The 18,452-nt window shown below is 34.0% G+C and overlaps 1 pseudogene; it reads left to right on the top strand.

Annotated features, from left to right (window-relative positions):
• Positions 1 to 724: 724 nt before the first annotated feature.
• Positions 725 to 18,452, top strand: part of LOC115846513 (programmed cell death protein 7 pseudogene) — a 36,434-nt pseudogene continuing 18,706 nt past the window's right edge.

Here is an 18,452-nt window from a genome sequence, read left to right as displayed (position 1 = left end):
AAAATGTTAATAGTGCCAGGGTTCAGAAACCTTCCTCTAGAGAAGCTTCCTATTCCAATGTGTAAAGGCCAACATATGTAGTTCATAGTAAAACTGCTATCACATAGCTTTGAACCATCTCTGGAGACTGTCTTGCTGCTTGTGGATGAATTCAAACTGTGGAGTGAAAATAAGATATAGTATACAATTTCTTTGGCCCAATCACAAGGAGGCCCGGTTTGTGATCCTGACCTTTGCCAGCACAATGAATCTTCCAGAACAAATAATTATGAACCAATATCTAGCTGACTGTGTCTTCCAAATATGTCCTTCCATTGCTATACTTAACAGCCAATTACAGCGTATTTTAGTGTCCTGACTCAAGTACTTAAAAGCCTTTGAGGATGGTGCCATCTGCTTGGTAGCCAGGAAGATAGTAACTCTCTCTGGGAATCCATGATGGCTATCTGGACATTTATAGGCATGCCACAAAGATCTGTGAGTTCTCCCACCAGGAGCCTAGGTCCCCTGGCCTGGTTACTGTAGCCAACTTAATGGAAGTTGTGGATGAGATGTTTTCATCTTCCTATATCACTGCCATAAAAATTCCTTGGTTCTGGAACAGGGCTTCCCTAGAGCTCTCATCACAGTGTTCTGCAGATCAGGATTGGAGGGAGCAGCATTTCAACAGATATACAATTAACATGTGGCTCTGTGCAGAATGGAGGGACTGCTGTACCCTACCATGTCGGGGACCATGGCTATGAGCTCATACCTGGGCTTCTGTCACCTCCTCCTTGTGAAGCCCAGCAGGAACAACCTGCTTCTTTGTGTGCAGCTGAACATCAGCCAATATGACAAAGAAGAGTAAGCTTTTCAACAAGGAAAGACTGTGGCCTGCTGTTTTTAGAGAGCTTTCTTTCTTTTTACTAAGCACATGGAATTATTGTAGCAAGATATAATGAATGGAAATGAACATGTCATGTATTTTGAATTTTCCATTAAGTAATATGCCTTTTCTAGAAACGCAGTTAAATAGATAGCTCTCTATGATAACGTGCATTTTGTGCGGGCATAGTTAATCCTGCAGTCAACCCCTAAATCTGAATCTTCAGCCCCCACAATATCCATTTGTTCACCAAAGAACTATTCATTTAAACATTAGCCAGTACCGTGATCTTGGGAAAGTCAAGATCAGCTTTCTGGGTTTCAGTTTTAACACTTCTAAAGTGGGAAAAAGGAAGGAAACTAAAAATACGGGGATCATATTATATTACATTTTTTTTTCGCTTACCTCACTCTAATTCCTACAGCAAATGATAGTGATTTTTAAGCATATCTTAATACCTAGATTACAAACCCCCAAAGAACTGGAATTAACATCCTCTTATTTTTGCTCTCTTCAACATCCGTCACACTGTTTGGCACAAATATGGTGAAGGCAAGTAAGCAACAACAAAAGCAATAACAAAATCACCTTACAATGAGACTGCCAGGATACTGGCATGATTTTGAAAAGCATACATACAAGGGTGTGGGGACGGGGAAAGTTGAGCCTATGGGAGAGGAAGCATGAAAATGCTCAAATCTGGAGCTTTTTTGGAACCCAAAAGGAATATAGCAAAGAATTAAATTCAAGATGGAAGTGAGAAAGTAAAGAGAAATGAAATGAAAAGTGGACCTTCCATCTGAGTCAGCCAAGTTTTGGTTAGGAGTGGACAGAGCATGACATGATGGAGCTAGCCTGGATTGACCTACACATTGCCGCAAATGTTTTGTTTCCTTATTTCAATGATCTACTTCCTTGAACCTATGCCTCTAATATTGGTTCCCATTCTTCACCCATTGTTTTTCCAAATCTGGATATATCTGTCAACCTTGAAAGTTTGTAATGGTCTACCTTTCACCCACTGCTCTATATGTGAGATCCCAGTCATTGTCATTGTCTCATCCTTACCATTATGCTGTCCAGATCTCTGCTGGAGTTATACACTAAATCCAGCTGTCTGCAGACACCTTAAATATAGCATATAAGAATACTGCACTATTCTTTCCTCCACCAGATTTTTATTTCCTTCTAGATTATTTTATATCTTACTTAGTTATACCACCATCCACCCAACCATTCCAGCTAGGTATCATTTTTAAATCTCTTTTTTCTCTCAACCCTGACATCAAATTCGTTATAATAGTCTGTCAGTTTTACCCTCTAAATATTTTTAGTAAGCTCCCTTCTATTCATTCTCATAACAACTTCAATATTTCAAGTTTAAATCTAACATCTCACTATTACAACTTCCTAAATCTGCTTGGGTGACTAATCAATATTCAGTAACCCCCACTAAAAATGTGGAAACCCTGTAAAAAGCCACCAACATTATTTAAAAAGCAATATTTCAAATAATTCAGCTGCTTAAAATGCTTCCATGGGTCCTAGTTACTTATAGTATGGATTCCAACATTTCTAAAAGACTTATACAAGGCTCTCTATGACCTGACCCTTTTTCTTATCACTGACCATTTCCCTGCCTCAAATTTCTGGCTTCAGTAACCCAGAATGGTACTTGTTTCCTTCATACACTGTGTAGTTTTGCTTTTCAAAGACTTTCCTTATAACATACTAATTGCCAAAAATATCTTCTGCTCAATCTCTACCTCACTTCTTTCCTGTCCCTATTCCTGCAGCCAATTCATACTCATACCAATGACTCAATATTCAATATTCATACTCATACCAATGACTCAATATTGAGGTTATTTCTTTCCTGAATTCCTCATCTTAAATGGTGTTACATTCTTCCTCTAGGTGCCCAATAATACTATGTGCACATTTCTATTAATCCATTTACTATATTGCTTTATTTTTTATCTTTTTATCTTCAGTGTTTATCACAATAAATTATAATTGCCACTCAATGCTTGTTGATTGTATAAAACATTGATAAATGAAAAAACAGAAAGAGAGAGAGAGAGAAAGAAAGAAGGGAAAAGAAAGAGAAAAAGGAAAGAAAAGAAAAGTCAGTTCTTTTGTAGGCTGTTATTGACATTTCAGTCTCTTCTTCATTTGTAAGGTCTCTTTTTCATTCTTGAATTCTACCATTTGGAGGAGGATGGAAGATATTCTAACAATGGATTGATATTTTGCTTTTTGTCCTGCAAATACCTCATGACTAGATATGCCGGATTTCCTCATCCACCAAACTAGATGGTCTGATACAAGCATTTTATATGGCAGTTCCCTCTCCAGTGTTAATAATTTTTATTCAAAGTGCCTGGTTCTAAGATCAGGACTTTCCCAACTATTACTTTTCTTTGGCCTCTTGGTTGAAAAGCAGTGCTCTTTATGGCAGGTGGATTTGCTTCTTAAATTTATTTCCAGCTATATTCCACTTTAACTTGCAAATTGGGCACCATGCTTGTAAACAGATTTTTCAAGTCCTCACAGCTCCACAGCCAGGTCTTCTTTTATTCAGGAGTAATGCCGCAGCCCCCTGCGTCCACAGAGAGTGAAAGTTTAACGCTCAGGGCTTCTGTTTCATGTCCCAAGCTTCCTCTGTTACAAAATATGCAGTCTCACAGCTTATTTATTGCCAACCACATCCTTTATTATGAATTTTTCTATCTTCATAAACAAATATAAATATAAATAAAACAGCAGATAAAAAGAATGTAAAACAGCACGACAGAGATAATTTAAATGGAAAAAATGAAATAAGGAATTCTGAAAGTAGAAATGAGACATAAATATCATTTCTATATTTTGAAGAATCCAATTATACATTCTATTTTATACTAAATATATTATAATATACAATTATAAACCCACTTTAAATCCACAAAAGCAATACAATTTAAACAACAACGTTTGACAGTCTCTTTATATAGTATGTTTGCCCATCCTCAAGATTGCTTCGTATTTGACCAAAGAAAATGTATTTCTATCAACCATGAAAATTTCTTGTGTTCAGTCACTTCTCTGGAGATTCCATAGTCCAGTAACTACTTGAGAAATCTAAGAAATCAAGTTTCACTAACTGAAGAAACTATATTCTTTCTCCTTCTCTGGATTTCTGCTGCATAATTTCTATTAAACTTTTTTTTCAAGCCAGCTCTTATTTATCCATATTTCAAAGGACTGTAATATAACTCCGATAACTAAAGACCCTAAATATTACAAGCTCTTCTACTTTAAGCATTTTTTTAAAAAAAATTATTTACTTATTTTTATTGAAGTATAGTTGATTTACAATGTTATATTAATTTCAGGTGTACAGCAAAGTGATTCAGTTATATATACATATATATCTATTTTTTTCAGATTCTTTTCCCTCATAGGTTATTACAAAATATTGAATATAGTTCCCTGTGCTATACAGTAGGTTCTTGTTGGTTATCTGTTTTACATATAGTAGTGTGAATAGGTTAATTCCAAACTCCTAACTTATACTGTAAGTATTTTATAGCAATCTTTAGAAAGAAATTCATTGACTGTTTATTTTCACTTTTGACTAGTTAACAGTTCCACAGCAAAGGTAGAAGTAGCAATGAAAGTACCTCAAGATAAGAAACACAATAGGCTGTGAAAATTTCTTAAATTAGGTAATACTGAACTCTACCACACTTAGTGTTCTTACTGAGCATCCAATTTTTGAGAATTGGAGGCAATCAGATATTCGTATACTCTTCTGATATGAAATTATATGTTTTTTACAACAGCCAAGAACTAAATCTTTTAGTTCACTTCACCACCTGGTCCCAATATTTATTGTTTCTGTGAAGAGTTACATTTTTCTTTCTCTCTAACCATAATAAAACCCACTCATACTCCAGAAGCCAATTTGGATCTCAACACCCTGAATGAAGGAAGTGGTCTCCTCTTACATAAAGCCTGCATCTCCCTATCATTTGCCATCCATCATCTATTAATGTAATTAATGTATGAGTATATATTCAGCACCTGCTATATATCAGGCAATGGATAGGAGACAGCAAACTTTTGCTGCAAAGGGCCAGATAGTAAATACTTTAAGCTCTGCAGGCCATATGATCTTTGTTACAGCTATTCAACTTTGTCCTTGTAGTATAAAATCAGCCAAAGATAACATGCAAATGAACGGGCGTGGCTTTCTTCCAATAAAATTTTATTAACAAAAACAGGTGGTGGGCTGGATTTGTCCAAGGGGAGGTGGTTTGCTGAGCCCTAGACAACATGATCGACACTTAATGGTATATAGTAAGCAAATACAATCATAGGAATCAAATAATAGGGAAATTTTTTAAGATGAGAAAAACGCAAAGCCTTTGGAAGTTGGTTGGAAGTCCTAGACATCTGGATAAGGGAGGCATCTGGAAAAGAGGGAGAGGGGGAGGGAAAGTAGTTGGTTAATTTATAAGAATATCACAGTTTTCTTCAAAATTTAAAATCAACATATCATATACTTTATTTTTTAAGAACAAAGTATTAAACATTCATTTTTGTTTTGGAAAAAATTAACCCCAACATATAATACAATATGTTATATAACAGAAATATTAAACAAAAAGTAGGACTTTTCAGAGAAAACCTCTCTCTTTACATATATTGACATATAACTTGGAAAAGTAATTGGCCATCTAAAATAGTTAAAAAATGGTAACTATGTGAGGTGAAAGATATGTTAACTAACCTTATTGTTGTAATCATTTCACAATATATAAATGTATCAAATCATCTCATTGTACACCTTAAACTTACACAATGTGTCAGTTATATCTCAATAAAGCTCAGGCAATATTTTCTGCATGAGAAAATATTTTCTGCATGAGTTTATTCTTGAGTCACTTTTTCTACAAGACATTTGAGGAATAATTTTTAGATCAAAAGGCTCTGATTGTCTATCAGAAAATTAAATACATAAATTTAATTTAAAATGTTCTTTCCAAAAAATTCAACTATCTCTAAAACATTTACAAATAACCCAGGATTATAAGATTTGATGCAGATTTGAACACTGTGATAATGTAATATGCCCAATGAGAAGAGAAAAGAACAAGGTTAAAATATCATTCATTCTTTATATCCTCATCATTTTTATTGAACCCTTATGAGCAAATGTTGGTTGGCAGTGAACTATTTAAAAATGTAAAGGTGACGTGAAACATTACATAGTGTAGAGTTTCTAAAGAGCAGGCCTCATTGTGTATGAAAATGAATTAGAATCAGTCCAGTCAAGCTTACTAAATACATGAAGAATCTCAGTTGGGAAAATTATCTAATTCAAACTTAAATACTGGAGTTAGGTTTTAGGGATAAGGTTTAAACTATCATTTTTCCATTCTTTTAGCTTCTGTTGCTATTTTCTAGCTAACCTTCTTAGGGTAATATTTCCTCAACAAAAAATTTATTTTACTTTGTTAAATGCAATTTATAAAGTATCTAAGCTATATTAGGCATACAATATATTTGAGTTACATTTAAGTAGCATAATCTCATTGCCCTTATTGTGTCTCATTTGTGTCCTTTGTTTTTCATGACTACATCATTATTTTTTTAGTCTAAAATTGTTTCTGACCATCAGTGGAAATACACACCAACCCTACTGGCCACATACTCTTTGTACATTTTTAAAAACTGATATGGTTCACTTCAGTTATGCCACTTTTATCTATAAAATGTTTATTTTGAATTATGTGAGGAGATTGGGTTTCTCTCTATCTTGAAAATTAATAACATATATATTATGACATATAACATATGGAGACAAATCTGTGCTCATAACTTATGAAATGCTTCATTGTGCTCTGAATTGTTTTGAATATGCAATATTATTTTTAAAGGAACAAATAGTACATTTTAGAAAATTTCCTTAAGAAGTCTGATGCAGAGTAAAAGGAATTTACCTGTAAGTTTCTTAAGAAGCAAAGAGTTTATCACACAGTATCACTACATTGAAAATAATCATTTAATACCTACTCTTGGCCATGTGCTAAGCTAGAGGCTAGAGACACAGCAATGGAAAAGGAAGCTATGAGTATACATGCTCTCATGGAGTTCACAGGCTATTAGGGCAGGTAGTTTTAAAACTAAGTGATTACGCAAATAACTAAATATTTGCAATTGTGATAAATGCTTTCAAAGGCAATGTTATGGACAAATGAGACTGGGAGACTTGCCTTATTCTGGAGATGAAGGAGAAGTTAGAACCCACACTGTTTGGGGTAAAAGCAGCACAATAGTCTTATGAGGTTAAAATTAAAATATTGCTCAGAAACCAGGAAACTCTGCACGTCTGCCCCATGCAAATTCTCTTTGAGATGACCAATTGGCCAGGAGCTTATCTCTCCTACTCTGTGAGCTTCTGAAATGGAGACTTTGTCCTCAAATCTGATTCACTATAGTATAGCTATGGACTTAGAAGCTACTCTTAGAAACTCTGAAAATGAATGAATTTTGTGTCCTAATTCGGTTCAGCTTGTTAAACAAAATTTCAGAAATAGAGAACTGATTGGATTTTTTTTCTTTTTAGTGTTTATTTCGGGTTTGTTAGTACTGCACCTTGGGAGACACAGCTTCAAGAAGCACTTGAATTGTGTTCCGCCCGACTACAACATGGAGGAGGCTGATAAAGGCAAAATCCTGAAGGTTACAGTTATTTACGTAAGTTGTTTATCAAGAATTATAATTGGAGCTGGCAAGAAGTAAGGGTGCTTGTTAAGTAATGGTTGGTTGGGGTCCGAAATGGTTGCTTAGTTACAAGCAACTTTGAGACCATAAGGTTGCAGCTGGCTGGTGATGTCCTTGGTTCTGGTAGAGTTCAAAGAAAATTCAAGTTCTCAGTGGTGCAAAGATGTGTCTGAAACCAGATCCTTAATGGCTGCCCAACTCCAGTTTTGTATGCCTTAACTGTGATTAACTCCATTATAATTTCAATTTGTCATCAAGTTGATAATTAGGTACAATTGCCCTTACTGTTTCAGACTCTTTCTTCCTTCCATTACTCAGTACTGGTTTTCTTGAAGCTGCTTACCTGAAAACAAAACAAAACTAAATAGCACTGTCTTAGGCCTCAATCAGGGTGATAAAATGTGTAAATTGTGTTGTATGAGGGGCGGTGTGATATTGCTCAATGGAAGATTCCATTTTCTGACCTAAACTCAAATCAGTAATTATTCTTCCCAGCAACTTAGGGTTAAAATGTCACAGTTCATTGTGCACTGACCAAGACAGCCTTAACATTCCCCTCAGCTTGACTAAACTTTAGCCAGGCTTCTTCCTAACTACAGACCCCTGACTTCCTTTTTGTAGAACATTTATTTAAGAAAACTGGCAATGCTAATATTTTTTCTCTGTCTCTTTGAGATGTAAGTCTTCTACAACCTAGGAATGTCTTTTTCAAAGACGTGGGAGCCATCCCTTTGAAATGTAATTATCAGAAATGTTTCCCAGACTCTGTGATAGTTGAAAACTAACTTAAATAAGCACCAGTTAGCAAACACAGATAGCCTAATCACACTGACACACTTCCCTCCAACATCCTCCAGTATTTTTCCATTAGCTCACCTCAGCCTTTAAAATTTTCCTGCTTTTTGTTTCAGTGAAGCTGAGTTATATCTCTCTCCCCTATTGCAATAGTCTTGAATATGTTTTCCTTTGGCTGTTGAACCGATCTGGTGCAATTTTTCTTTTAAAGCATAGAGAATTCTGTTTCCTTCTAATTTTATGTGGAATAAGATCAGATATTGCAGCTATACTAAGGACCACAATCTGGGTTAAACCAAACATATGAGAGGAATGCAATAATTTTTCAGAGGGAAATTACACAGACTTTATGATTACAGTCTGTTTTTAGCAAACCCAGTAAGGTTTACACAATCAGAGCTATGAAGCAGAGACATATATCCCAGTGCAAATAGTGTGAGGTAGGCCCAAGGCAGCTTTTGACACAGAAGAGGAAAACAGTTGCTTAACTATTATCCTATTTCATTGATTGAAAAAGAAATGGAAATCAATGTTTAAAACCCATCGTATAGGCTGTTGAACACATATTTGCATATTATATGTGTATAGTTAAAATTCTAGAGCGTGGCCTCAATCGTTCTCAAGAAAAATTTATTTTTATTTTACTTTATTTTTGGTTATCTTGCTCAGTCCTTAACCTCTCTAGATATTGTTGTAGGTACATGACTGATCATTAAAAGTAAAAATATAAACTTCAGAATAGATAACATTTCCCACCCCCATTTCCTTCACACACATGATATATCATTCATGGTGTCTATCAGATATTTCACTTTCACTGTGGTTCATATGTGGAGTCTCTAGATTAGCATTGTGCAATAGAACTTTCTACAATGATGGAAATGTTCTAATAAAGAAACCTCTAGCCACATGTGGTTATCGAGCACTCAAAATCTGGCTAGTATGACCAAGAAACTGAAATTTTCACTTTATTCAATGACAAATTTAATTTAAATGTAAATAATCACATGTGGCTAGTGACTGCTATACTGGATAGTGCACTAGATCATATCAATCATAAATATAATCTCTGCCAGTGAGTTAGATAGAGCTTGCTAAGAGGTTAATCATAAAAAACTTTTTACAAGATTTCCGTAGTAGAAAATGAGATCCATGCCTACCTAGGTCAGAGTTGCTCAGTCTCAGCACTATTGATATTTTGGGTCAGATAATTCTTTGGGGTGTGTGTGTGTGTGTGTGTGTGTGTGTGTGTGTGTGTGTGTGTGTGTGTTGGGGGGTGTCTTGTGCATAAAGGATGTTTAGCAGGATCCCTGGTCTTTATCCCCTAGATGACAGAAGCACCTGTACTCTAGTTATGACACCAAAAACGTCTTCAGTCATTGCCAAATGTCCTCTGGGGCTTTAAAGAGCATCCACATAAGCACTACCTTTAGTATTCCTGGTGAAATTCTGCCTCCAAGACCACCTGGCTCAATTAAGGAGGCTCATTGACAGGGGCTGGATATCTGAATATATGCCTGTGAAGTAAGAGGAGGAGAGAAAAATAGTACAGGAAAAAAGGAAGAGGAAAACTAATTCCATAACAGATACAAGAATAAATTAATTTTTAAATTAGATACTTTGAGTTCTTGCACTTTTAACTTTGCAAAATGACCTCGTCTACATTTCCTAATGTGTTTGAATACTTGGAATTACCACCCATTTAAAGAGTTTCTAACTTCATATTATTTTAGCACATTTAAATTAAGAAGTATTTAAATAGCATTCATAAATCTCACCCCTGTGAAACAAGAATAGAAATAAAAATCTGTTCTAAATCTGTCAAGGGTCAGAGTCATATTTCCTACCTCAAATGAAAGCCAATTAGCTCAGTACAGGTGAAGAAGGGATGTGTATAGAGGCATCTAGGAAGGGGGAAGAGAACATCATCTATGGACATAGTTCTGGATACAGATAGTCTAGAAGCAACAGTCATATAGAAACAGTCTTAGAAATGTCTCTGGACGCACAAGATGTGAGTTCTATTTCTTGATCTGACATATTCAAACTGTGTGAACTTGGGCAATTTTGCTCCTTCATCCTGAATGTTCCCATTTAATTGTACAAAGGCATACCCTATCCAGGTACTTCATCTTTGATTTGGCACTGAGAATGAAATGAAATGCTGTGAGTGTTTGGTTTGTAGCAGTTTTGTGAACACAGCTAGTTAGGTATCTCTTTACAAACTTGCGAATGTGGTCTGGGCTGCAATAACATATAGTTATCTTCATAATGAAGGGCTACAGCAATATAATAACTACCTGTACTTTTACAAAATACATAGTACATACTCACTTTTAGTAAGTTATTTCTCACTTTTCTGAAAATTTCTACCCCAGTATACCAAATCAGAAGTGATTGCACAAACTACCATTTATCAATACACTAGTGTCTTTGTTTTTTAAGCTAAAGTATAAAATATCTCTAGTATTTTTTAAATACAACATTTGAAGTTTTTCTGGAAACAAATCAGCATGTGTTTACTAATAACCTGAGCAAACATTTCATTGTATTTATTCCTATTGAGTGTACCAAGATGCCGCTATGTTTTGTTGGGGTTCATCTTAGATATAGATCTACATATGATAATAAGGAGAATATAATTCAGTTTAACAATTGCCAAATGCCTCTTATTTGCAAGTGGTTGTTAACAAAACAGTATAAAACATGCCATAATTCTATTAAAAAGACTTTAAAATTCTTGATGTAAATTTATAAATACGTTTTAGATTTAAAGTTAGTTGTTCCTCTATTTCCAGAGCAAAATATGAGATAGGAAAACACCCATAACTTAAGCCAAAAGGAGGTTTTTACTCTATGACAAGTGGAGGAATACAATTTTGAAAATTGTGATGCTTTTAAGTAAAAACAAGAATGCTGGATGTGTTAATTAACTTGACTGTAGTAATCATTTCACTATGTATTGTATATCAAACATCATGTTGTACACCTTAAATATATGCAATTTCTATTAAAAATCAAGAATGCTGTCTATGAAGAGGGAGAAGGGATTGTAAAAAAATGTGATGAGTTTAAAAAAATCAAGAACTTAAGTTTTGAAGGAGTAGGCAAGTAGATTAAATTGTTACAGTAGTAAAACATGCTATTTGAAATAAAATACATGCCTTGAATCTTTAAAAGGTAGGTCACTTTTAAGAAAATGTGGAAAGGTAAGTTTATATAACTGCCATTTCAAAAATAGCACTATTTTTTTCATTGATAATATTGGCAGCATATAGAAGGTGGGGATCTCCATGAATAATTTTTTGAAATGAGTGTAGATTTACTAAGCAAAAGAGTTGACCTAATAATTTTCTCCATCTATTTGGATAAAAATAGTTTGGCTTGATTAAGTGTACTACTGTGATGCACACACAAACTGAGTTTGTTAATAAACAACGTCAGAAGATGAAATATTTCCCACAGTGTTAATATTTATTAGTGTTAAAGAATTTAGAAATCCTAATATATAAATATTTTGATAATTAGATTATTTAAATTCAATAAAGTACATCTATAATGGGATAATCTTAAAATTTTGGGATTGATGTAATTAAGAATAATTTTAATTCAATGCTATTGGAAGACAGCAAATATTTGGATCAATAAATGTTGATCAGCCACAGGAAGTCCCTTCATATGTTGTAAGGACAGAAAAGAGGTCTAAGACACGAAGTTACTTGAATTGTGACAGTTTTATAGAAGAGCTGTTAATAATAATGGTAAGAGGACTTTCTAGAGATGAAGGGAGGATCAATTGGGAGTTTGTGCTTTGCAGTGAACAGAAGCCCAAAAGAAATCTGCAAATTCCAACCAAATGATACATATTCTATTTCTTCCCCCCAGTGTGGGTAGAGGAGGAGTTATAGAATAAATAACTGTTATTTACTGAGTAGCCACTTACTGTCAGAGACTACAGAGGTACTTTACATGCACTGCTTTATTTAAAGTTTAAGTGTGATTTGCTTTTTGAACTTGAAATCAAATCAAATGCTCGCATCCTCGAATGATTATATCAGCAGGAATCCAGTTTCTGTTTCTTGAGTTGAATAGTCCTCTTAAAGAGTCTAGATCTTCAACTGCTTTACCCATTTCTACATAGCACATAGCTTGTGCTTGGTGGCCTTTCATGTCAGCAGATCTTGCCTAGAACCATCACAAAACATCAGTGAGTTTTTAATAATGTTTGACCTCCAAAGGGATTTGCAAGAGTTTTAATCCTTTCCTCCCATGTGACTCATTGGCTCTCAGGCACATTTATCCATCACCTCCCAGTAAACAGAATCTGCAACCAAGGGATATTAAGAGGAGCCTTCTTTGCTAGGCTAATTATACTGCAGATATATACATCTCCCAAGGCAACAGGCGCCTCCTTTCTTCATATTTGCATAATTAAGATGGGACACGTAAGAAAAAGAAAGGGAAGGTGAAGGTGAAGGGAAGAGATAAAGAAGGAGAAGAAAGAGAAGGAGGAGGAGGAACTCGAAGATGAATTGCTTTATAGAAGAATTTTGCAGTCTTTTCTTTAAAAATACTCAGGTACACTTTAAATGTAATACACTCCAGCAAGGTGGATCAAGTTCTCTCAGTTTCCAATATTCTTGAGGATACACATAAGGGTATTCAGTGAAGAAAAGTGTTATGTTCCCTGACATTAGGTACTATGTCATTTTAGTAACAATAGGAGTGATATGTAGTGAATTCTTCTCACAATCATTTTATTTCTGTACCTGTAAAAAATATGCTGTTTTTTGTTTGTATCCTATCGATTTAAAAATAGATGGCATATGATGTACAAGAGAGAGTTAAAGAAAATGGAAATTATTTTTTTTGTAGCAATGGAAATACACAGTCACATCCTATCTCAAGCAAGAATAAGACATTATATGAACATTTTAAAAACAAAGATAAATACTGCAAGAAAAAGTGTATCAGTCATAATTAATCAGAAAACCAAAACACCTCCTATTAAAGAAAGATTAGAGGCTAATACACCAATTGGAATGGCTGATACAATAAAGATGAGGAGGCAAAAATTTAGAATTACTACCCCTGGGGTAGAAATTGCAGAGACCACAGTCAGTTATACCATGCTCAATTGACTGATTTCAAGACAACACTTGGTCAAATGATTTGGGACTATTTGACATCTGCAAAATCTCTTCACACCAGTACCTAGATTAGTGTTTTATTGAGAAGCTGGGAGAAAGTGTGTGTATACCGGGGATAAGAATCTTGGGAAGACATGTTAGTACTCTATCACAATGCCTTTAGTCTATAAGTCAATAATTTTTCTCCTAGAGGAACTCTTACAAATATTCCAAAAAACCCATGTAGAAAAATGTTCATAAAAATGGAAAAAAATGGAAACAATCTTACTGTATATACTTATTAACAAGATAATGGATGTATGGAATGTGTTATTTTCATAAAATGTGAAAGGTAAAATTAAGCCAAATGTTTCAGTATGGCTGAATCTCAGAAATATAATGTTGAAAAAATTTGCCACTTATAGCAGAATTTATGAAGTATAATATCATATACAACAGATATTATATGCAAAAATATCATATATATGTTAGGGGTACCAAAGCAAATAACTCCTATAAATCGTTAACAAAAACCTAATACAGATAAGGACACAGACAGGAATTTCACAGAATAGGAAACTTGAATTTAACATAAAAATATATTCTTACCAGAAATTTGGAAAACACAAATTGATACAACTAGATACAATTTCACTCCCCTCTGAAGGCCAAAAACTATAAAGTGTGAAAGGCCTAGTATTGGTTAAGAACATTAATGGACATGCATGTTGATGCAACTACTTTGGTCCAACATTTGAAAGTGAATTTAATCCACAATTCAACAGGCTAAAGAATAAACATCATATCATGATACCAATTGACACATAAGGCATATGACAAAATCCAACATCTATTCATGATGAAAACTCTCAGCAGACTGAGAACAGAGTGGAACTTCTTCAATTTGATAAAGAGCACCTACAAAAAACCTACAGCTAACATCATCTTTAAAGGTGAAAGACATTATTTTTCCCCCTAATATCAGGAACAAGACAAGGATGCCCACTCTCACCACTCTTAATCAACATAGAACTCGGCATTCTGACCACTGAAATAAAGCATGATGATGATGATGATGATAATTAATAAATAAAAGGCATACCGATTGGTTAGAAAGGAAGAAATAAAGTTTTCACTATTTGCAGATGACATCCTTGTCTATATTGAAAATATTAAAGAATCCAAAAGAAAAAACAAAAAAACTAGAACTAATAAGTGAGATTAGCAATGTTTTAGAATACAAAATTAACACATAAAAATCAATTGCATATCTATATATTAGCTATCAGCATGTGGAAAATGAAATTAAAAAAACAATACCATTTACATTAACAAAGAATATGAAATATTTAGGTATAAATCTAACAAATCATGTACAGAATATGTATGCTGAAAATTCCTGTGAGAAGTCTGCATCCATCCTGGTCAATAGTGCCAGAATGCCTAGGCAGATAAAATGCCAGTCTCACTGTTACCCCTGTGATCCCTCCTTGTTAGGGTCTCCTCCCTGCTGAGTGTATGGGAGAGTGTTTGTGTGTTTCATAATGGCCGTGATCCCCCGGATAGGTGTTTGGAGATTTCTTAGTGTACCGTGTGTCTGTGTGTGTGTGTGTCTGTGTGTGTCTGTGTGTGTCTGTGTGTGTGTGTGTGAAGCTTAATGAAGTGTGATATCTTTTTGAGTTTTAGCAACAGCCAGCTATAGGTGCTCTTTTAGTTTTTACTTAGCATGGTGATTGCAGAGTGACCAGCATAATGGATATTGAGGTTGTTCAGATGAGACAGTGGGGAGAAATGATCATTGTCTTCACAAAATAGTTACAATATCTTACTAATGAAATAAACCAAGGAAGACTTCAATAAATGGGGATACATACTGTCTTCATGGATTAGAGGACTCAATATAGTAAAAATGTCAGTTCTCCCCAAATTGATCTATAGGTTTGGTGTGGTTACTATGAAAATCCCAACAAGGATTTTTGTAGATATAGAAAATGTTATGGTAAAATTTATATGGAAAGGCACAGGCTTTTGAATAGCTAAAACAATGAAAAAGAATAAAATGAGAGAAATCTTTCTACCCAATATTAACTCCTACTATATAATTACAGTAATCAAGACAGTGTTGTATTATCAGAGGAACAGAATAGAGGACCCAGAGGCAGTTCACATAATATGCTCAACTGATTTTTTTTTTACAAATATGCAAAAGGAATTTAATGGAGGAAGCATAACCTTTTCAACAAATAGTGCTATAGCAAATGGACATCCCTGGACAAAACAATAAGAACAACAAAGAATCTTGACCTAAACCTCACACATTACACAAAAATTAACTTAAAAACAGATACTGAAATGTTAAAGGAAAACTATAAAACTTTGAAAAAATAGGAAAAAATCTTTGGAATCTAGGTCTAGATAAGAGTTCTTAGACTATAGACCAAAACCATGTTCCATAAAAGGAAAGACTGATAAATTGGGTCTCATAAGAATTAAAAACTTTTGCTCTGTGAAATATCCTATTCAGAGGACGAAAAGACAAGCTATCCAATAAAGGACTAATATCTAGCATACTATATATACTATATAAAGACTTGCAAAACTCAACAGCGAAAAACCAATAGATCCAATCATAAAATGGGCAAAAGATATGAAGTGATGTTTCACTGAGGAGGATATATGGATGGCAAATAGTTACATGGAAAGATGTTCAACCTCATTAACCATTAGGGGAATGCAAATTAAAACCACAATGAGATATCACTACACAACTATCAGAATGACTAAAATAAAAAATAATGACAACATCAAATGCTGGTGAGGATGTGGAGAAATTAGATCACTCATAGGTTGCTGGTGGGGATGTAAAAATGGTGCAGCCATTCTGGAAAACAGTTTGGCAGTTTCTTATAAAACTAAACATGCAATTACTGTACAACCCAGCCATATATATCCCAGAGCAGTGAAAACTTATGTTTACACAAAAGTTTGTACACTAATTAACTGCTCATAGCAGTTTTATTTGTAATAGCCAAAACTAGAAACAACCCAGATGTCCCTCAAACGGTGAATAGTTAAACAAACTGTGGTAATCCATATCATGGAATACTATTCAGCATGAAAAAGAATGAAATATTGATATGCAAAACAACTGGATGATCTCCAGGGAATTATGCTGATTAACAAAAAGCAATCCCCCTAAATATTACAAACTATATTATTCCATTTATATTACATTCTTGAAATGACAGAATTATAGAAATGAAGATGAGACTGGTGGTTTCAGTTGGCCAGGGACAGGCAGATAGTAGCTGTAAAAGTCATCATGAGGGATCCTTGTGGTGATAAAATTATTCTGTATCTTGACTTTATTAATTTCAGTATCCTGTTTCATAGAGTAGTAATGTTCTACAAGTGTTACCATTGGGGAAAACTGGGTAAAGGGGACACAGGATCTCTCTATATTGTTTCTTATAGCTACAGATGAACCTATAATTATCTCAAAATAAAATTTTTAATTTAAAAAATAAGTGCAATTAATGGTTAAAATTTCAGACTCTAGATAGAGACTATCTGGTTCAAATCCTGAGACTACATCCTGTCATCTTGGGTAAATCTATTTATCCTCTCTGTATCTTACTTTCCTCATGCTTAAAATAGGAATAATGGTGGGTGAAATAGGTAAAGGGGATTAAGAAGTACAAACTTCCAGTTGTAAAATAAATAAGTCGTGGGGATGTAATGTACAGCCTAGGGAATATAGGCAATAACATTGTAATATTTTATGTGGTGACAGACGGTAACCAGACTCATAGTGGTGAACATTTTATAATGTATTAAAATATCAAATCACTATGTTGTACACCTGAAACTAATATAATATTGTAAGCTAACTATACTTCAATAAGTAAATAAAATAGGAATAATAAAATTTATCTCATAAGGAGTTACTTACATAGCTTAAATAAATGAATGCTTGTAAAGTACATAGAATGGTGCTTCTCACAGATTTATGCTCAATAAATGTGAATTTTATTTACTACAATTATTATAGTTGTATGTATGTTCATGCTTATGAAAAATTTAAAAGCCTGCATGGGATGGGTACATACCAATTGCAATATAAAGGCTACTTTTGGAGGCAGAAATGGTAAGGGGATAAAAGGTGAAACTTGAGTTGTGCATATTTTATATCCTTAAAAGATAAAGCAGGTAAATACATTTTATCTTTGTCTTATGTTTTATACTATGCATCTATTTTAAATTATTATATTTGTTTTAGAAGGACATTATATTATGTAATTTAGAAATAACACATTATTTGATGAATTCATTGCATAATTAAGTCTTCAACATTTTCTAGAAATAAGCTATTTTCAGTGCATTCTCTTGATTTTCAATTACTTTATAACTGGGTATACTAAACCTAATTTTACTTTTTATTAATGACAGAAGAAAATATTATGAAAATGATTTATTTTATTGTGCTAGAAATCAATAATATTCCCTGGCATTATTAAATTTTTCAGAGTTTAAATTACTCTCTGAATTCTCCCAATTGTAATGTTTTTTGACATAGTTGTTGATATCTCTGCTTTCTCCATTCTTGTCAACTGTCACTCTCGGTAGGAGGCTTCTTTTATTTCCCTTTCATCTACACCTATAATGTTCTCATTATCATAGCAAGATATTACGGTTGATAGGAAATGAACAGATCAACAATCCTACTTAATATTTTAGACATCATCCTAAATTAATGACCTCATTACACCTGCATATATCTTTCATTCCCCAACCCCCGAAAAGTGTATCATGGGATCAGTTACACTTATTCTCTCACTTCCTAGAGTTGATGTCACTAACCACCATGTGTGTGACCCTAATCAATA

This window comes from Globicephala melas, chromosome X (genome assembly GCF_963455315.2).
Source record: "Globicephala melas chromosome X, mGloMel1.2, whole genome shotgun sequence".
NCBI lineage: Eukaryota > Metazoa > Chordata > Mammalia > Artiodactyla > Delphinidae > Globicephala > Globicephala melas.
This window is presented reverse-complemented; position numbering and strand designations above follow the sequence as displayed.